This window comes from Grammomys surdaster, unplaced genomic scaffold, assembly GCF_004785775.1.
Source record: "Grammomys surdaster isolate TR1022 unplaced genomic scaffold, NIH_TR_1.0 412, whole genome shotgun sequence".
NCBI lineage: Eukaryota > Metazoa > Chordata > Mammalia > Rodentia > Muridae > Grammomys > Grammomys surdaster.
This window is the reverse complement of record NW_021604831.1, coordinates 210,416-233,732: the sequence shown is the minus strand read 5'-3', so window position 1 is coordinate 233,732 and position 23,317 is coordinate 210,416. Positions and strand designations below refer to the sequence as shown.

The window sequence follows — 23,317 nt, the reverse complement described above, 5'->3', positions numbered from 1 at the left end:
AATTTAAAATTAACAGTATCCCCTTGAATCAATTGGCCAAAGAAATGTTAGTTAAATGTACAATTTTTGGTACCAATAACTAAAACACATATTTGATAAATTATGTCTGAGATAAAGAAAGTTGTCACTTCTCTGAATAGTTTCAAAAGGCAAGCAAAATTGATGTTGATTATGGTGACCTTTTTTGGGATCATATGTCATGATCACCTAAATGATCTGATTGTGGTGACTGAAGTCACAAGGAAACAGAGTTATTAACAACAAGATTCATAGCCGTACCAATAGTACACTTCTGGAATATCACTAAAAATAAAATCATAATTCTTAGGCAAATGAATGGAACTAGAAAATATTCTGAGTGAGGTAACCAAATAACAAAAGAAAACACATGGTATGCACACACTGATAAGTGAAGATTAGCCCAAAAGCTTGAAGTCCCCAAGATACAACTCACAGACCCCATGAAGCATATTAAGAAGGAAGACCAAAGTGTGGGTGGTTCAGTTCTTTTCAGAAGTAACAAGATACTAAAGGGAGCAAATATGGAGACAAAGTGTGGGACAGAAACTAAAGGAGTGGATGTCCAGAGAGTGCTCCACCTGGGTATACATCTCTTGTGCAGTAACCAAAGGCAGATGCTGATGTGAGTACCAGGAAGTGCATGTTTACAGATGCCTGATATAGCTGTCACACTAGAGGTCTGCCAGAGCCTGACATATACATAGGCAGATGCACACAGCTAATCATTGTACTGATCATGGGGTTCCCAGTGTAGAATTTAAAGATGGAAGGAGCTGAGAAGGTTTGAGGCCCCAACGGTGCAAGCAACAATTCAAAACAATCATAGCTCCCAGGGTCTAAACCACTGGCCTGAGAGCACATAGGGAGGAACCCATGGCTCCAGCTGTATATGTAGGGGAGTATACTCTTGTAGGGTATAGGTGGGAAAGCAAGTCCTTGGTCCTATGAAGGCAGGATGCCCCAGTGTTGGGGAATTTGATGGTGGGGAGGTGGAAAGCAGTGGATGGGTAGGGGCACACCCTCATAGAAGCCTGGGGAGGGAGGATGGGATAGGAAGTTTCTGAGTGGGGGAGAAAGGGTGAAAGGTGATAATATCTGAAATGTAAATATAATATCTAATAAAAATTAATTAAAAAATCATAATTGTGTCAGCACAACGTAAAGAAATCTATTAGATGGGTGTAACAGTAGGAAGGCTGAGAACTATTGCAATAGACCCTAAGACAAATGATTCATGAAACATGGGCCTTTTTTCACAAACAATGACCCGCATGACTCAAAGTAGAAATCAAGTATATACATTCATCTATAGTCTCATGTACACACATTTTAACAATCAGAGAAATTTAAGTATTTTCAAACTACGTAATCATTTATACAAGTTATACTGAAAAATTGAAGGAGACTGGTAAAAGGAATCATCCGATTGTTAGTTCAGCAATGTTGTAACTTTTAAAAATGGAATACTGAGAATCATATGAAAAAATAATTATGTTCATTTGAGTCAAAATAGGGAGGGTTTGAACATTCTGAAAATGAAATATTCACCTAAGAACCGTCAAGTTGTCCCATAATCATGCACACATTTACCTGAGAAGAAGTCATCCTTCCTTTCTCATTCAATAGGGAATGTCTCAGTAAAGTATTTATTAAAATTTCAACTTCCAGAAACCATCTTGATGTAGAGGCAGCAGATCCTTCCTATTTCTAGTAAAACTGAAGAGTAGGAAACAGGAATCAATACAGGCCACAACCCATGCCTTGTGCCAGAAGAGATATGAAGAAGTGATAAGCTTCTAAAGGCAGAAGAAACAAAAGATTTGCATTTTTCTTTTCCAGACACTTATCTGAGGTGTTTTATCAAAACAGGATTGACATATCTCTTTTCAGTAATGGCCAGAATCTTTGAAGTATCCAGAGCTGAAGGGACTACTCATACTGGGGAAGCAAGAGACTTGCCTTTGGCCAAGAAAAATGAGGCATTAAATGCCTGCTCCACCACTGTCTCTGCACAGATATTTCTTCTAGCATCCATATCCCATTCTAAAATACCATGAGTTTTTGGTTTTAAAGAAAGTCCCAAGATCATATTATCTGACCAGGTCCTTTTAACAGTAACATTGCTTCTTTTGGGTTCATGATCACAATATCTACTCGACTCTTCACCATTTTTAGAGCATTCACCTGTCACTGAAGGCAGCTGAAATTTATTTTTCAACAATGTCTCCCATGTTTGGACTTTTGGTTGGTAAGAGGCTGAAATTACAGTTATATTCAAGTCATCCTTACCAACCAATATCATTTAATTTTTACAAAGAGTATACTTGACAATGTAAGCACACAAGTTTTACTCTGCTATAAAACTCACCCTAATGGACTCACACTAGTCTCTAAAAGAAATACTAACATGAACTCATATTGTGCCTCAAGGTTTTGTTGAAATTTTTCATTTGTTTCATTTTTCTCTATTTGTTACTTAGTTCTTGTATGATTTTAAGATTTATGGGCTCTTACCCAGAAGGGAAAAGTTTCAGAAATGCAAGATGTAGTACTAATCTAAAAGAGATTTTCAAATTTTATGGTATACTTTTTATTTAATTATCTCTACATTTTATTTAGCCTTTTTATAGTAAAAAAAAACTGTACATTTCCTCCAATTATTAAGACTCATGACACAGTAAAGGCCAATGGGCATACTTAAATTATGTGTATGCAAATCAAGGAAGATTGAAAGTTACTATTTCTTAAAATAGATGGGTTTGTTATGGAGACATTCTAAGATAGAAACACTATTGTCTTTGTACGTAATTGTCTCTATTAAATACTCACCACTAATTGTGCATATGTTGTCACATTCTCTTAACTTTGACTGTTTGGACGCAGAGACTAGTGAATATATGTGATTTGAATGGACGAGTCTCCCACTTGCATATAGATGTGTTTCTGAATATTTATATTCCTCTAACTTCAAAGAAACTTGAACATATTTCATGCATTTTGGAATGTTTATGCCCATCTCATTTATTATTCCCATAACCTGACGCTCTTCATCTTTCTTTTTCATTAGGAAAAATAGTAATTTATATTTGATACATGATGATTTTGTCTGAGTATATTATGTTTCTGCTTTTTCTAGTCTTCATGCTTCTAAACCACATAAACTTTTCAAGAAACTAATAATGCCATTATTTACACAGGATTTTTGTAATTATTATTATCTTACTTGTAATGACCAACTAGAAACCCATCCAATTAGCAAACAAGCAATCCTTGAAATTACCAGATACTTTGTTAATCTTGCAGAGAAGAGCCTAATGTAATTCTCTTCTTAGAGGCTCTAGCATGTACCTGACTGACACATATGCAGCTATACACAGACAAGTTTTCGATGATGCTTTGTGACTCTTATGGAAGAATTGGAGGAAGGATTGAAGGCCCAGAATGAATTATGAACACCGCAGAGGGACCAAGAGGGTCAACTAACATGGACTCCTGGGAGGTCTCAGAGACTAAGCCAGCAACCAAATAATGTACAAGGGCTGAAACATGTCCCAGTATGTATGTAGCAGACATGCAACCCTCCCTCCAAGTAATTCCACCCAAAATTAGAACAGTGGCTTTCTCTAAAGATGTAGCCTCACTGTGGGGTCTGAGATCAAAATCCCTTATCAATAATAAGTAGTCACAAACCATTAAATGTAAAGGCCTCTTTGATTTTTCAATATTGCAGTTTGAACTAGTGGTAGATGGAAGGTGAACTTTCTCATAGAAAGAATAGTTGGTACAGTATTTTAGTCATTCCTGGGGAAAAAGATAGGGAACTCATGTTCTTTTAGGAGGACTAAATTAAAAAATTGATATTTTAGAGGTTCTTAATTTAAAAGAAAATCAAGAGGTTTGGCTTTAATAAGTAGAAAACTGGTGAATTAAATTTCAAAAAGGGCTGAAATGATGGCTCAATAGAAGTGTTTTGAGCTCAAGTGAGAACGCCTGTTTCAGATTTTCATCATTCAAAAAAACAAAGGAATTGCAGGTGTGTTTCTGTAAACACAGCACTAGGAACATAATGAGTAGAATGGTTCTTGGAACTACATGAACCCCTAGTCTCAAAAAAAGTCTGAGGTATAGGTGCCTTGAGTGACATTACCCCAGTAATATGAGGCAGTTGGCAGAGATGGCTCTGTACTCATGCCTAGCAGCATAAGCTTATCCATGAAATGTGCATGTCAGAAGATGAGAGCCAACTTCCTCAATTTTTCTCTGTCTTTCACCAACATATTATGTCACATGCATGTCCTAATATAAATGAGTTGAAACAATAGAAAAATAGAAAATGTTTGAGAAAGGCATTCCAACTTTAACTTCAGAATTTGAGAAGTACTTTTACAGGCATGCACACCTAAACCCAGACAAAGACTACATAAGCACAGACACAGACACTCTCTCTCTCTCTCTCTCTCTCTCTCTCTCTCTCTCTCTCTCTCTCTCTCACACACACACACACACACACACACACACACGGATAGGAGGATCAGGAAGAATAAAATGAATTCTGGAAGCATCAAACATAGAAGTTCAGATAACAGGATTTTTGCCTAGTATGTGCAAAGTCCTAGTTCAGTCCCAATACCTTGCAAAACCAAAAAAGGTGAAACATCACTGTAATAACACTCAATAGATTGGATGCATATGGATCAGAACGTCATTAAAAACTAAGACTGCCTTATGTACTTTTAAGGCCAGACTACGCTTCTTTAGACTGTCTCTAAATAGAAAATCATGTGCTGATTTATCAAGTTTGTAATGATTGTTCGAAAATTCAGCTACAGATGCTGGGATAAAATCAGTCAGAAAAGTAAACTAAGAAAAGTGTCATTTAAGGTATAAGATGGAAAACAAAGAGAAGAGAAAGGAATAAAAATGGGCTGAACCCTGGAAATTGGAAACAGTGAAGTTGAACAGAAAAAGGGAACATCAGGAAAACAAGGTTGACATGAAGGTGAACTAATTTGAAATGATTTACCCAGGGATACTCAGTTAATGAAGCAAGAAGTCTGTGTTGAATACAGACCATTACAAGGTAGTGGGTTCAGAGCTTAGGTAGATGCAAAGATGAAAATTTGCTCTGTCTCTCTGTAGATGTATTGCCCAATTTGGAATTAACATAAAAATCGAGAGACATTTAGAAATACCTAAAGAAAAATTTATAGGCATAAAAATACCCACATTTTAGTAGCATGTACAGTTCTTTGCAGAATATGAGCCTTGTAGACCATGTCACACAAATTTACACTCTGTTACTTCTTAAGATGAATCTATATTAAATTTTACCTTGGTTATTTTGTCATGTGCATATGTGTGAGTGTGTTTGTGTATGTGTGTGCACACACACATATGTGCCTAATTGTCACTACTCTTCCATGAGTGTGCAGTGTCATGCCCAAGCATGTATAGGGGTCAGATGGCAACTTGGGAGAGTTGGATTTATCATATCATGTAGAGCCTGGGTCAAATAATCAGATATAGTGACACTTTGAGTATCTTGCTGACCTCATATATTATATATTAATGGTTATTCTGAGACTATTAAGAGAGGATGAAGACACAAAACCCAGACACTATTGCAGATACAAAGAAGTGCTTGCTGACAGGAGCCTGATATAGCTGTTTACTGACATGCTCTGCTATAGCCTGACAAACACAGATGCAAACACACAGAGCCAACCAATTGACTGAGCATGGAGTCCCCAAAGGAGGAGTTAAAGAAAGGATTGAAGGAGGTAAAGGAGTTTGCAACCCCATCAGAAGAACAGTAATATGAATCAACCAGAACTTCAGAGCTCCTAGGGACAAAACCTCCAATAAAAGAGTACACATGAAGTAATCCATGGCTCCAGCTGCATATGTAGCAGAAGGTGGACTTAAGTGGAATCAATGAGAGGAGAGGACCTTGGTCCTGTGAAGGCTCAATGTCTCAGTGTAGGGGAATGCCAGGGTGGTGAGGAAGAAGTGGTTGGGTGGATCAGAGAGATCCCTCATAGAAGCAAGTAGAGGGGGAATTAGATAGGGGATTTGTAGAGGAGAAAGCAGGAACAGGGAAAACATTTGAAATGCAAGTAAATAAAATATCCAATAAAATTATTTATATCAAAATAAAAGAGAGAGTTATAAGTTACTTTGTAAAACTGCCTTGAAATAACTAATATATGGATAATGGAAGCTGAAGGTAGCAACCTATTTTCTTGTGTCTTTCTCTTCTTTATACCATGTGAGGGTTCAGCATCTATTGTGGTCACAGAACTGAGACTGAATTCTTTCCAGATCCTCTGTCAGGACACTCTTTGTTCATGATCTTACCAGCCTCTTACTGTATATTGTGGCTTGAACATAAATCGTCTCCTACAAGATTGTGTCTTTAGATATTTGGTGATATTTACCAGGATTGTAGATCTTTAGGAGGGTAGAGTCTAGAGGTTTTATATACAGATCTACTTCCTTCTGAAGTTTTCTGACTAAAGAAGATTTCATCCTCTTGTTCCTCTTTCAAAGTTGCAGATAGTGGCACATCTTTCCCAATATGATAGATTAATGCACGTAAACTGTGAGCCAAAACTAACTCTTCTTTGCTGAAATTGTTTATTATATTTTAACTTATTGTTGTAATTATGGTATAGGGGTGCTCATGTATGACACTGTATATATCAAATATGTTGAAAACATAATTATTTACTGTTCAAGTGTTGTGATATGGAGGTGATGCATTCCAAGTTGATAATGGGATAGAGACTTGGTCCACAGAATGGAGATATTAAGGTGGTAAAATGTGAGTATATAAATTAAATAGGAAGGTTTTACTGAAGAGGTGGCTTTAGAACAAAAGTGCCTGTCACCTAGGTTGTGGACCTAAGTTTTTTACTGAAGACATACAATGTCAAAAACAAAAAAGTACTTCTTTAAGTGGGCCTCTGGCTTCTACTAGTTTTCAAAATATATGTACATAAAAATATACCAAAAAAAGAACAGAAAACAATAGAGAAAAAAGAAAAAGCAAGGAAAGAGACAGAAGAAACAGATAAAATAAAATTTAGAGACAGAGAGAAAGAGAATGATATACAGATAAAAATCATGAGGCTCCATCACTCTGAATGAATTGTCATCATCTCAGAGAGTATCAGGTAGGGAAGAATGATTTGTTTTCTATTAAAGTTATGATTAGTCCTAGCATGTCTGCTCCCATGAAGAATCCTTGTTCTGAACCTTTCTAGAGCAACAGAGCAGTGGTGGAACCATTGTACTCAGAGCACCTGAGGAACCACTGAACTCAGAGAAACAGAGGAATCACTTCAATTAAAGCAGCAGAGGAACCATTGCATTCAGAGCAGCAGAATTTCAGGATCAGAGAGAAAGCCTGAGTTCCAGGAGGTTTTCCACCCATGAGCTCAGGATGACAGTTTCACAGAGACATCTGCACTCTGAGGAGTTCTGCCACAAGCAAGCTACCTGGAAAGATCGCCTCCAGTCAGAGACAGTGAGTGGAGGTAGCACTAGAGTTAGCCAGATAGTGAATGGCAAGCACAAGAATGTAAGCAACAGAAACCAAAGTTACCTGGCATCTTAAGAACTCAGTTCTCTTAACAAAGCAAGTCCTGGACACTACATCACACTGGAAAAGCAGGATTCAGATTTAACATCACTTCTCTTGTGGATGATAGAGGACTTTAGGAAGAACATAAAACTCAAAGAAATACTGAAGAAGACAGGTAAACAGGTAGAAGCGTTTAAATAGAAAACACAAATGTCCCTTAAAGAATTGGAAGAAAACCCAACCAATCAGGTGAAAAAATTAAACAAAACCATCCAGGATCTAAAAAATGGAAGTAGAAACAATAAAGAAGTCTCAAAAGGAGACTACCTTGGAGATATAAAAACTAGGAAAGAAATCAGGAGTCATAGATGTAAGCATCACCAACAGAATACAAGAGATAAAAGAGAGAATCTCATGTCCAGAAGATACCATTAAAAACATTGACACTAATGTCAAATAAAATGCAAAATGTAAGAAGTTGCTAATCCATAACACCCAGAAATCCAGGACACAATGAGAAGTCCAAAACTAAGGATAATAGGTATTGATGAGGGTAAAGATTCCCAAATTAAAGGGCCAGTAAATATCTCCAACAAAATTATAGAGGAAAACTTTCCTAACCTAAAGAAAGAGATGCTGACGAACATACAAGAAACCTACAGAACTTCAAATAGATTAAACCAGAAAAGAAATTCCTCAAGTCACATAGTAATCAAAACATTAAATGTACAAAACAAACAAAAAAGAAATGCTAAGAGCAGTTAGGGAAAAAGTTCAAGTAACAAATTAAGGCAGACCTATCAGAATTACACCAGACTTCTCACCAGAGAATATAAAAGCCAGAAGACCTTGGAGTGATATCATACAGACCATAATGTCAGCCCATACTACTATAACCATCATAATTCTCAATCATTATACATGGAGAAACCAAGATATTCCCTTACAAAACCAAATTTACACAATATCTTCCCACAAATCCAGCCCTACAAAAGATAATAGATAGAAAACTCCAATACAAGGAGAGACACTACAACATAGAAAAAGTAAGAATTTAATCTTCCAACAAACCCAAAAGAAATAGCTACACAAACATAATTACACCTGTCATAACTTAAATAACAGGAAGAAATAATCACTTTTCTTTAATATCTCTTAACATCAATGGACTCAATTCCCCAATAAAAAGACGAAGATTAACAGACAGGATACTTAAACAGGACTCAGAATTTTGCTACATACAGAAAATGAACCTTATTGTTAAAGACGGACACTACCTCAGAGGAAAAGGATGGAAAACAATTTTCCAAGCACATGGTCCCAAGAAACGAGCTGGAGTAGCCATTCTAATTTTGAATAAAATCGACTTTCCACCAAAAAAGATACGGAAGAACACTTCATACAGGTCAAATCTAGCAAGATGAACTCTCAATTCTGAACATCTATGCTCCAAATGCAAGGGCACTTATATTCATAAAAGAAATTTTACTAAAACTCAAAGCACACGTTGACCTCACAGAATAATTGTGGGGGATTTCAACACCCCACTCTCAGCAATGGACAGATCATTGAAACAGAAACTAAACAGAGACACAGTGAAACTAACAGAAGTTATGAACCAAGTGGATTTAACAGATATCTATAGAACATTTCATCCTAAAACAAAAGATTATATCTTTTTCTCAGTACATTCTCCTAAACAGATCATATAATTGATCACAAAGCAGGCCTCAACAGATACAAAAAAATTTACATAATCCCTTGCATCCTACCACATCACCATGGACTAAGCCTGGTCTTCAATAATAACAAAAACAATAGAAAGCCCACATACATGCAGAAACTTAAAAACACCCTACTCAATGATGACTTCGTCAAGGAAGAAATAAAGAAATGAAAGACTTTTTAGAATTTAATGAAAATAAAGTCTTGTCATACCAAAATTATGGGAAACAATGAAATCAGTGCTAATGTGAAAACTCATAGCTCTAAGTGTCTACAAAAAGAAACTGGAGAGAGCATACACTAGCAACTTGACAAAACAACTAAAACTCTAGAACAAAAGAAGCAAATACACCCAAGAAGAGGAGACCACAGGAAATAATCAAACTCAGGGCTGAACTTGACCAAGTAGAAACAAAAAGAACTATACAAAGCATCAATTAAGCTACGTGTTGGTTCTTTGTGAAAATCAATAAAATAGATAAACCCCTAGCCCAACTAATCAAAGGGCACAGAGACAGTATCCAAATAAATAAAATTAGAACTTAAAAGGGAGACATAACAACAGAAAATGAGGAAATTCAAAAAGTCATCAGATCCAACTACAAAAGATTATACTCAGCAAAACTGGAAAAACTGGATGAAATGGACAATTTTCTAGACAGATAACAGGTATCAAAGTTAAATCAGAATCATATAAACCATCTAAACAGTCCTATATCTCCTCAAGAAATAGCAGCACTCATTAATAGACTCCACACCAAACAAGCCCAGAACCAGATGGTTTTAGTGCAGAATTCTATCAGACTTTCCAAGCAGACCTAATATCCAGTCTCTGCAAATTATTCCACAAAATAGAAACAGAAGGAACACTACCCAATTCATTCTATGAAGCAACAATTACATTCAAACCTAAACCACACAAAGACAGAATGAAGAAACAGAACTTTAGACGTATTGATGCAAAAATACTCAAGAAAATTCTCCCAAACTGAATCCAAGAACATATCAAAACAATCATCCATCATGAACAAGTAGGCTTTATCCCAGGAATGCAGGGATGGTCCACTATTTGGAAATCCATCAATGTAACCCACTATATAAACAAACTCAAAGAAAAAAACTACATGATCATCTCACTAGATCCTGAGAAAGCATTTGACAAAATTCAACATCCTTTCATGGTAAAAGTCTTGGAAAGATCAGGAATTCAAGGCCCATACGTAAATGTAGTAAAAGCAATATACAGCAAACCAGTAGCCAACATCAAACTAAATGGAGAGAAACTTGAAGCCATCCCACTAAAATCAGGCACTAAACAAGGTTGCCCACTCTCTCCCTATGTATTCAAAATAGTACTGGAATTCCTAGCTAGAGCAATTAGACAACAAAAAGAAGTCAAAGAGATACAAATATCAAAGGAAGAAGTCAAAGTATCACTAGTTGCAGATGATATAATAGTATAATTAAGTGAGCACAAAACTTACACCAGAGAACGCTTAAAGCTGATAACCAACTTAAACAAAGTGGCATGATATAATATCAACTCAAGCAAATCAGTAACCTTCCTCTATTCCAAAGATGAACAGGATGAGAAAGAAATTAGGGAAGTGACAACCTTCACAAGAGTCACAAGTATTATAAAATACCTTGGTGTGAATCTATCTATGCAAGTGCAAGATCTGTATGACAAGAACTTCAAGTCTCTTAAGAAAGACATCGAAGAAGATATCAGAAGATGGAAAGATCTCCCATTCTTGTGGATTGGCATGATTAATTTAGTAAAAATGGCCATCTTGCCTAAAGCAATCTATAGTTTCAATGCAATCCCCATGAAAGTCACAACTTGATTCTTCACAGAGTTAGAAAGAGAAATTATCAAATTCATTTGGAATAAGAAAAAACTCAGGATAACAAAAACTATTTTCAACAATAAAAGAACTTCTGGACAAATCAACATTCCAGTCCTCAAGCTGTACTACAAAGCAATAGTGATAAAAACTGCATGGTATTGGTACGGAGACAGGCGGGAAGATCAACAGAATCGAACTGAATACCCAGAAATGAACCCACACATCTATGGTCACTTGATCTTTGACAAAGGAACTAAAACTGTCCAGTGGAAAAAGGACAGCATTTTCAACAAATGGTTTTGGTTCAACTGAAGGACAACATGTAGAAAAATGCAAATCGATCCATTCTTATATCCTTGTACAAAGTTCAAGTTCAAGTGAATAAAGGACCTTCACATAAAACCAGATACACTGAAACTAATAAAAGAAAAGATTGGGAAGAACCTTGAATTCTTGGGCACAGGGGAAAGGTTCCTGAACAGAACACCAATGGCTTATGCTCTAAGATCAAGAATTGACAAATGGGACCTCATAAAATTTGAATATTTCTATAAGGCAAAGGACACTGTGAATAAGACAAAATGGCAACCAACAGACTGGGAAAAAAATCTTTACCAATCCCACATTAAATAGAGGGCTAACATCCAATATATACAAAGAACTCAAGAAATTAGACTCCAGACAACCTAATAACCCTATTAAAAATGGGGTACAGAACTAAACAAAGAAATCTCAACTGAGGAAACTCGAATAGCCAAGAAGCACCTAAAGAAATGCTCAGCATCCTTAGTTATCAGGGAAATGCAAATCAAAACAACCCTAAGTTTCCACCTCACACTAATCCTAAGGGCTAAGATCAAAAACCCAGGTGATACTAGATGCTGGCTAGGGTATAGAGAAAGAGGAACACTCCTCCATTGTTGGTGGGATTGTAAGATGGTGCAACCATTCTGGAAATCAGTCTGTTGGTTCCTCAGAAAATTTGACATAGTATTACTTGAGGACCCAGCTATACCACTCTTGGACATATAACCAGAAGGTGCTCCAACATATAACAAGAACATATGCTCCACTATGTTATAGTAGCCTTATTTAAAATAGCCATTAGCTGGAAGGAACCCATATGTCCTTCAACAGAGGAAAGAACACACAAAAAATATGTGGTACATTTACACAATGGAGTATTACTCAGCTATTAAAAACAATGAATTCGAGAAATTCTTAGATAAATGGTTGGAACTAGAGAATATCATCCTGAGTGAGGTAAGCCATTCACAAAAGAACACACATGGTATGCACTAACTCATAGTTGGATATTAGCCCGGAAGCTCACAATACCCAAGATTCAACTCACAGACCACATGAAGCTCATTAAGAAGGAAGACCAAGTGTGAGTGCTTTGGTCCTTCTTAGAAGGAGTAACAAAACATTCAAGGGAGCAAATATGGAGACAAACTGTGGGACAGAGACTGAAGGAGGGGTCATTTGGAGACCATTTTACCTGGTTATCCATCGCATGTGCAGTTACCAAAGTTGGATGCTGATGTGGATGTCAGGAAATGCATGCTGATAAGAGCCTGATATAGTTGCCTCCTTAGAGGTTTGCTGGATTCAGACATATTCAGAGGAGATGATGACAGCTAACCATTGAACTGATCATGGGGTTACCAATGAAGAAGGTAGAAGGAGCTGAAAGAGCTTAAAGGGTTTGTGGAGAACAACAATACCAACCAACCAGAGCTCCCAGGGTCTAAACCACCAGCACCTGGTGAGGAACCCATGGCTCCAGCTCTATGTGTAGGGGAGGATGGCCTTGTCGGACATGGGTGGCAGAGGAGATCCTTGGTCCCATGCAGGCTGGACACTGAGTGTGGGGGAATTTGAGGGTGAATGTGGGACTGCATAAGCGCATTCTAGTTCATGGCTGGGCAGTTGCCTAGAACCCCTAGACGCTGTGTGAGAAACGGCAGATGTTTGGCATGCCCCCCCAGAACCCAGGGTCTGAAACACAGTCTAGTCTCCATAGAACTACATTGTTCAGTCATGTAGGACAGCCCCCTGATAGTGCACAGATAGATGGTGTGACTAGAGGCCTCAGGCCCTAGGGATTTACATACTAATGAAGGCCAGAAGGCAGAGCAAATTAAGTATGCCTCTCCATAAATTCCCTCAATCCTCCCCCTTTGTCCCTCCCTGTATAACTCGGGACTGCACTGAATTACAGGGGTACACCTAGATCCATCCACCATCCGCCATGACAATAAACCTTTAGGAACCAAGGACTTCCTCATGTTATTGAGGCCTGCCGTCACCAAGGCCTTCAGCCACTAGAACCTTAGACCTCCTCTTGCATGTGGGAATCCTCTGCAGCATGGAAAGCCTCCGGGACTCCTCCACTGCTGCAGACCCCTATATTTTTCCCACAGGTAAGGAGGTTGGAGTTAGGGGTTGTGTGGGGCCACATCCTTGTGCAGGTGGGAGGAAGGGTGATGGGCTAGGGGATTCCTTGCCAAGGGAGAATAATAAGGTGGGGGGAATAACCTCTGAAATGTAAATAAAATATCCAATAAAAATATTTAAAAAAATAAAGCAAGGTAAAAAAAGGCAATAATAAAACACAAACAAACAAGTAAATAACAAGCAAACTAACACAACAGCAAACACATAGCAAATGTTTTTAGGCTCAAAGATTAGCTAGAGTTCTAGATTTCATACATAACTACCAAGAACTTCCCAGCAGTCTTATTGTCTTCTCATAGAACAACCTGACAGTACTCACCCATAAGTTCATGTCCTCTCTTACAGGATCAATCAATCTAGGATAATTCCACAACCTAGCAATTCTACTTACCTAGGAGACTTAGTTGTCACCTTGTCTTAGCAAATGAGACTCTTGAGTTCTTTCCACAGAGCCTATTCCTGTTCCAGCTGAATCCAGTTCAGTATTTACTTGACCCAGTCAGACTCTGAGGACCTTTTCAAAAAGACCTGATCTAGTTTTTAGTTATGACTAAAAACCCCAGTTTTGTTTTTGTTTTTTAAAGTTTGCACAGCCAAGTTCAGATAACACAACACACAAATCCATGGAGCTTTGGCGGCCAAGAGAGAAATATTTTTGACTCCCAGATAGAGTACATCTGTCAGGCTCAAGCATAAAGATCCTACACTTACAGGGTCTGTGGATTCTATTTTAAATCCACTGACTTCCTCAAAAGTGTTAAATGTCCAGATGAATGTGAGTTTAACACACTCATTGGGCAGCTCCCAAAACAATCCTGGAGAGGCCCCAGCAACACAATCAGACAGCATCAGTAGGGAAACCGGAGCAAGAAATAAAAATCCTAATGTGCTACAGCCTAATCAACCAACCAGTCAGCTGGTTATAGCCTAAGCAATTAGTTGTTTCTGGCCTAATTATCTGACTGCAAAGTCTTGTGAAGCCAGGATAAGTTCATCAACTGTGGTTAAACATACTGTGTGGGATGTTTAGACCCATTGGTGGGTTCTCACCCAAATCCTTGCTCCTTTCGAAGTTTTATTTAATATCACAATATTGATTTGTAGGTGAGTACTCCACAAAGGGAAGACGAGGCAAAATCTGTTTGATGTTGTTATTATTGTTATTGGGTATTTTATTTATTTATGTTTTGAGTATTGTCCCTCTTCCCATTTTCTCTTCCACAAAGCTCCATTCCTTCCTTTTCCCATTGCTTCTACCAGGGTGTTCCTCCACCCACATACTCCCACCTCACCACCCTAGCATTCACCTACCCTGGGTCATCAAGCCTCTACTGGACCAAGGGTCTCCCCTTCCATTGATGCTAGATAAGGCCATCCTCTGCTACATATGCAGCTGGAGTCATGGGTCCCTCTTATCAGTACCCTTTGGTTGGTGGTTTAGTCTCTGAGAGCTCTGGGAGGAAGGGGTGTCTGGTTGATTGATATTGTTTTTCTTCCTATGGGCTTGCAAGTCCTTTCAGCTCCTACAGTCCTTTCCTTAACTCCTCCACTGTGGTCCCTGTCCTCGGTATGATAGTTGGCTGTGAGCATCTGTATCTGTATTCCTCAGGCACCAGCAGAGTCTCTCAGGGGACAGCTATGAGATGGGTGGGTGGCCCCATTCCTCAACCAGGGGCTGTGCCTAACCTGTAGATAAGGTCTCTGTGGCTTCTATCTCCCCTTTGTTGGGTATTTCAGTAATGTCATCCCAGTTGGGTCCTGGAAGCCTCTTGCTGTTTCAAAAGCCCTGTTCTCTATTTAGTTGATGACATGTTGGTCCAGCATACTTGGATGTGGAAGGAAGAAAGACCTGTTGGCCATGGTACAAATTAGTACCCTACACAGCTCTACAAAATTTGTATTAATATGGTGAAGCCAAGGACTCTTAGAACTCTCCATCCTCTGTTTCATTACGCTTTGCCCGGAGATAGATATCTGTAGCAGGGAGGTGAAGGATGAAGATATTTGGAGGACCTGCTGCAAGAATGCATGTATCAGTGCCACTTTAATCACAAACCTTTCCACACAAAAATTTTTGCCAAGGTGTTCTGTCACTTTGGAATACATATATTCTGTTAAAAAATAAATTAATTGTAAAGTAAAATCTGACCATGGTGAATGATAGTTTTGACCAGTTCTTAGATTCAGTTTGGGAGAATATTTTTGAGTTATTTTGCATCCAATGCTGGTAGGATTTTTAATTACTAAATCCACTTTTGAAAACAATCTGATGTTTTCTCAGTTAATTGGGAAGAGTTCTACCTGAACAACCAGCTATATCACTACTGGGTATATACCTTAAAAGTAGCTTAAAAATATAATATGGATACATTCACTATGTTCATTGAGACTTTATTTATTATGGTTAGAAGCTAGAAACAACCCAGATATTTCTCTATTGGTGAATGGATACAGAAAATATGATATATTTACACAATGAAGTACTACTGAGATATTAAAACTGGACTGCATGTTTAATAACAATCCTGAACATTTGAAATGATATCCATGATATACAAAATGCCCAAATACAAGATTGAGTAAGGACCTGTTCTCACCCAGATGACTGCAGTGGAGAAAGCAGAATGATGCAGAACTCACAGTTTGCCTATATTCTCAACATTTCACACAGAAATATTAGGTGGGCAATATCAGTGCTCTGTAAATTGCTATTGTTGTGCAAATGTGTATGTAAAGATATGCTTTAAAGAGAGAACATGACTTTGTGATGTACGACCTTCAGAAGGCTACAGCAAACATAGTACGACCAAAGGAAAGATCCAAGAAATTGTGGGCTCTGTCCTGATATGGGGCATCAATATAACCACAGTTCAGGTGTATGTTTTGTCCAGCTAGCTCTTTTTGACATACTGCTAATCAGTTCCCCTTGAATGAGATAGACAAACGTGGATTGAAATCAGTCTCATTTATTTTTCAGACTGGAATCAAACTGACCATCGTTCTATATCAACCTCTTCAGTGCTGGCATGCTGATATATACTACCATGCAAGGCTGATTATTGAACTTTAATCACAAGAATATTTTTGTTTCTTGAAAGTGACTCATGGAGAGAAGAGGGGACAATTTGATGTTTTCATGCTTAGCTGGTGATGTGAAGACAATGACAGTTGGTGAGGATGACCATTACACAACAAAATCTGAACCAATTCAATGAGTATTATTCCCTGGGTGAAGTTTCTGATAGTATCAATGACGTAAGTTACAGTACACTATAGAAACAAATTCTTCATCAGTGATAGGGTATATTGACAGGAATGAACATGTTTGTGTCTCTATTTTTGACAATTTTGAATTTGGCCATAATGAGTAAAGCCAAGGCAGCTATCAGGAATGAAGTCTCAAAATATTCATGAATTCTAGCTATGTGTGAAGGGAGTGTGTGTGTGTGTGTGTGTGTGTGTGTGTATGTGTGTGTGTATGTGTGTGTGTATGTGTGTGTATATATGTGTGTGTATGTGTGTGTGTGTTTCTGTGTGTGTGTGTGTGTTTAGCTACATTTATGGATAGGGATATACACACACACATATATAAGAACAGAGAACACAATCAGTCATATTTGCTCAGATAATATAGTCCACAATTTGTTATGTGACAAAGAATCCATGTTCACTTAACTGACTGGTAACCAGTGGTAAGGATCATATACATCTTTTTTTTTTTTCTGAGTGCTAGCAGTGCAAGAATGTACCACTAGGTCCAGAGTTTTTACCAAGGTTCCAGGATACAAACTAAACCCAATTATTCAAGACCAATACCCAAGTATTTTCTCACTGTGATATGTAATCTACAATACTAGTGTTGGAGTTTGCTTTTAGGTTTTGTTGTTAAATGTCTAATGTGATTAGTTCTATGCAATAGTCTTGTTAGTTTGTTGGAAGAAAAATAATTAAGACCGTATAATTTGTAAAGAGAAAACAGAAATTTCTTACAATAAGTGAGCCTAGGAAACCCAAGACCCAGGTGACATTCATCTTGGCTATTTTGTGGTACCATACCAACCTTTTCCTTTGGAAATTAGTTCATTAGGTATGTGTTTAAGAAATATAAAACATGCAAGGCATTGAAGTGGAAACATGGAAGAGAAAAATGTCAGCCATTAAACAGAATATATGACATGGTTCAAAGATTGTCAATTTTATATTTTCTTATTTAATTTATTTAATTGCTTATACATAAGCAAAACAAAACAAAAAACTCAAATGTGAGAGGCCAAGGCAGTAGTCAGGGCTTTCTTCAAGAAAGTATGAATTTTAGTTTTTTTCTATTATAATTCCATCATTTCAGTTAGTTCTTTCACCTATTAAAATCACCTTAATCCAAGTTCCATTTCTGTTGCAGTAATGTCCACATAACAAACAATTTAGGTAGAGAGGCTTTGCTTCAGCTTGCAATTCTAGGCTATGACACTCTTGCAGGAAAATCACTGTGGCAAAAGTTTGAAGCATCTAGTTATACCCCACTCACAGTCAAGAACAGAAGGAAACAGAGACATGTGTTCTCACAGCTTCAGCACCTTGATTTTTACTCATCTGGACTTCTTCATTCTTACCCAGACCTGAGTGCCTTTTCTAGGGTATTCAACTACCCTCAGTAGTCTGTGTCTTCTAACACAAGTAATATAATGGCAGAAATCTTGTACAGACAAGGTCATAGTCAGACAACCCTAACAATTCCTATTTGAAACTTTTTTGCCAAGTTGCTCTTGGTTGTTTACATCTGACTATAAATCTAAAACTTCCACATTGTGTTTTAGATTGCTAGGCATGTAGTTTATGAGCATAAACACACAGGCCATAGAAGTAAGTGGGAACATGGAACAATAGAAATTGGAAGATAAAAAGAAACCTGCCCATGTCTATCACAAAAATTCTTTCAAATGTATTCACAAATAATTTTTACAGGCATTAGTCATTACAAAATAGGTAAGATCAATATATTTCTTACTTTTTAAAAATATTGTGTGTGTGTATGTGTGTGTGTGGTGTGTGTGTATGTGTGCAAATGATAGATACATGTAGGTTCATATCCTTGTGAGTGCAAGTGTGCATCTATCACAGCTTAGACCAACACGTTGGGAACTATTTCTTTTAACCTTGTTTATAAAAGCTTACATTGATACGATATATGCACAGTATATATGGAGTAGAGGGTTAGATTGAAAGTGTTGAGTGCTTTTTTTTCTTTCTTTCTGTGCACTGTATATTCACTTGATAATTTTTTTCAGAGCTTTGCTTACAGTCATGATGCTGGAATTGTCATCATGTTTCAAAAGGCAATTATAACCCTAAATAAGACATGTACCCTCCTGATGTGGAAAGTCAACAACATTTCTGGAGAGTTGCAAATATTTAGTTGGAGTGAGAATGCTGAACAAGTTGAGTTCTGATGGCAGCAAAGGAGGGCAGAAGTTGTGGTAGCAGCAGCAACAATAACAACTGCAGTGTATTAAATTAACTAAAGTTATTCAAATAAGAACCAACCAAATCAAGCTACCCATATTTGCAGATGACAACTTACTTTATAATAGACAGCCCAAAACCTTAGATAAAATGCTAGAAATAACAGACAAATTCATCACTGCAATTTTCAACTTATACCAAAACTATCAGAAATTAAATTAAACCCATAAACCTAAAGCCAGGAATACAGATACAGTTGGAGTTAATCATAGACTATACTAACGTATATCTATAAAAATATCTATAAACATTCCTATAATGATATCTTTAATATTTGTACTGTTTATTCCTTGTTCTACATCAGTATAACTACAGGTAAGTAATAGAAAGATACAAATATGTAGAAACTAATCTGTATTTTGTAGGCATAGATGATGTAGATATAAACATAGATAAACATGATAGAAACAGGTAGATAAATTATATATATTTATATATACATCAATATAAATTGAGAGTTGTTAATTTCTTGTTATTTCTTGATAAATAGGGGGCCTATTTAGAGAACATATTTATGTTACATATGTACATATGTGCATATGTAAGTATTTAGATATGTATTACATTTTGTATTATATTTAGATATATGTGATGAAGAGAAATTCTCCACACCAATTATGTAACTACAATTACTACAATCAATTGCTGTGTTTTAAATAGTCCACTGTCATTTTTAAATAGCTGCTTTGTTTTGGAGGTCCTTACAAGCTACCTGAATCTGTGAATAATGCGCATGAAGCATTGCTTTGTCCTTTAGTTCATTCAATCTTCAACAGCAGAGTAATCTCCCTGATGCTTACATTCCATATTGTGGCTTCTGATTTACTAAATTGATTGAGCAGAGAAGTTGCCTGCTGTCTATTTAAGGTACTTTTCCAGTCAACAAGATGCATATTCCATAGAGCACTGGACCAAAGAAGGCCTGTATGTTATGAAATGGATATGTGCCTACTGCATACATGGAGATTAGAGAAATCATAAAAGAAAGTATGTAGGAGAAGTCATTCCAAGCAAAATTATTTAGGCCAGGAAGTTGAATTGTACTTGGACTCCTTAGGGTGCTCAGGATATTCTAGTGGCATTTTTTTTCTATTCTGGTTTCACAGCTGTGGTGAATTGAATAGGATATTTCTCATAGGTTCATATATTTGGATACTTAATTACCAGGTAGTGAAATCATTTGATAGGATTCAAAAATATTGGAAGATGTGGCCTTATTGGAGGAAGAGTTTTCCTGTGGGTGTGCTCTGAGGTTTAAAATGTTTAATCCAGGACAGTCTGTCACTCTTTTTCTGCCTGAGATAAAGTAGTTCCCAACTATGTCTGCAACACTGTGCCTTCCATTCCTGCCACCATGCTTCTTGTAATTATGATAGCAGACTAAATTATTTTCAATTCCTCTTTCTATAACCATCATAGTTCCCATTCTTATTCATCTTTAGCTGAGTTTTAACAATATATCCTTGGGTAGATTTTGCTCCCTTCTTTTTTTCTTTCTTTTTTTTTTTCAATTCCATGCAACATCTTCTAGACACTGGGTAATCGGTTCTAATTACACACCAGAATCTTGGCCCTGATATCTAGCCTCATGAAAGAAGTTAGAAGGACACCCTACAGTACCAGCAGGGAACCAGATAAGAAGAGTTGCTCATAGTGCATCACTGACAATAATGACAAATAGCTTGTTGAACTAGCCTTAAGAAATTTGGAGCAGCCAGGATCCAGCTATATAATAATTAAAGAGAAAAGCATGTATAGAATGTGAGCCTCTGACATAATGATAAAAACATAATCAGAAAGAAGTAGTATGTGTGGAGAAAAAGTCTGTGAAAACAGAGAAAATGAGATCACATTAAGAAACATGCAGCAGCCCTTATAAAGAAATCCTCAGTCTGACACAATTTTATTTCAAATTACAACAGGGTGCAGGGTATATACAGAACAGAAGTTCATTTTTCTCCAAAGATATTAAAGTCCAAAATCAGTATAAATATATTAAATTTGAGAATTCATCTTCAAGATTACATATGAGCAATTCTTAGTGCAAACTTCAGGATGTCATCAAATTTTTCTCCAGGAATATTTTGTAAGAACATTTGTCTCATTTAACTGCTTGGGATTCATGAAGTGCAAAGACAGAGTATCCTAAAGTTATCATACTTGGGTGCATATAAAGAGATCCAGTGCAGTTTAACTTAAACATTCCATTCCTTGTAATATGCTACAATGCTTATATGAGTATCTTACAATTTTGTATAATTATAGATATTATAGTAACTATAAATATTTTTCTTCAGAGAATATTGAAACCAATTTGGTTCTTCTTATACCCAAAAGACAACTTGGGTGTTTGGACAGTAGCTCATCTTCAGTGCAGAATTTCATTTTTTAGTTACCTCTACAGTTATGACCATCATTAATACAAAGATATTTTTGAAACTTTATCATTCTTCTCTTCATTTGTAGTCAAATTTATGCTATTTATGCCTTTTATTATCATAAACCAACTTGTACCCAAAATCTTACGGCTTCCCAGCAAGAACATGTATTCTAGAAGGGTACCTACTTTTCAGTCTGTGTGTGTTGACCCATCTGAGTAGGGTCCTGTGTACAGAGAAGTTGTGCAACACTTACCTATTTATTGATTACGTTAATGATGAATAAATATATGAAAAAACTAAAAGATTTTGACATGTCATAATATATTGATTAGCAGGAATTTTGCCAGTATTTACTGTATCATTTTCCTTGGTAACTCTTACACAGTTTTCTGTTTTGACATCAGACAAGCAAAAGAATGCTTTGTCTTGTGTGAGTCATTTAAGAGTTATGTAGGAATGTATATGGAAGAAAAGCTATTCACAGTAGATTGCAATAGCATAGGTTTTTATCAATATTACTATCATATTTTATTATTTTATATGTATGAAGATTTTGTGTCATGCACATAAACAAACACACACATAAATAATGTCTCTTTCTTACTTCAGTTTTATGTTCTGTGAGAAATTATAAGAGGGTATGAGCTATCCCAGAGCAAGACTTGTGGACAGATGGTTGTGAAATGCCTTGTGAATGGTGCTAGAAACCAATTATAAGAAACAGTATTTGCTCCAAAATCTGAAGAGCTAATTTCAACACCATGGCCCAATAAGGCCCAGGTGTTGGGAGCAAACTCCTAGCAAAAATCAGCTATCGTCTTTGTAGCCATCTCAGGACATATACACAGACAAGAAACTTGTTTTCAAGAGCCCACAACAGCTGAGCACACTCTGATAAACATCAGGCTTTTTTTCACATATTTTTGTTTTGTTGTTTAGTGTACAGCTGCAAGGTGCCAGTGGTAAAGAGTCTTCAGCTGCATTCTCCTGCTTGTGCATATATATACCCATCCATGATTTCCTTTCAATAAAGGGGACTTGATCACACACCCTGTCTTGTCTCCATTCTTCTTATCTCTTGCCCCTCCAACCCTTTTCTCTCTCTTGCTAGACCCAGTTGACTGACTTGAACAGACTGGGTCACTTGTCCCCCAAACATGGGGTAGAATGAACCAGGACACCCAGGGGGAAATGTCTGCCCTAGTTCTCCTTTGACCTCCTAAAGCATATGATACTCTCTCAATGATACACTAAAATAAATATTTTTTTTTTGTTTTTAATTTTTTTTATTGGATGTTTTATTTACATTTCATATGTTGTCCCCTTACCCCCTCCCCCACCCACCCAGGAACCCCCAATCCCCTCACACCTCCTCCTTCTTCTTTGTGGATGTAACCTCTATCTACCCCCCCACTCCCACCTCCCCACCCTCAAAACTCCCACCCCCTGGGGCGTCCAGCCTTCATGAGGTCAAGGATCTCATCTTCCACCTGTGCCCAGCAGGGCCCTCCACTCTTATATATTCAGCTAAGGCCCTGGATCCCTCCATAAGTGCTCCCAGGCTGGTGGTTTAGACCCTGGGAGCTGTGGTTGGTTGGTATTGTTGCTCTCCTCATGGGGCCACAAATCCTTTCAGCTCCTTCAGTCTTCACTGTAACTCCTCCATTGAGAACCCCATGATCACTTCAATGGCTAGTTGTGAGCATCTGCCTCTGAATATGTCAGACTCTTGAAGACCTCTGAGGAGACATCCATATCAGGCTCTTATCAGCATG

At 37.3% G+C, this 23,317-nt stretch overlaps 1 pseudogene; it reads right to left on the bottom strand.

Annotated features, from left to right (window-relative positions):
• The window catches only part of LOC114632737, a 240,737-nt pseudogene that overhangs the window by 166,372 nt on the left and 51,048 nt on the right, over window positions 1-23,317 (bottom strand).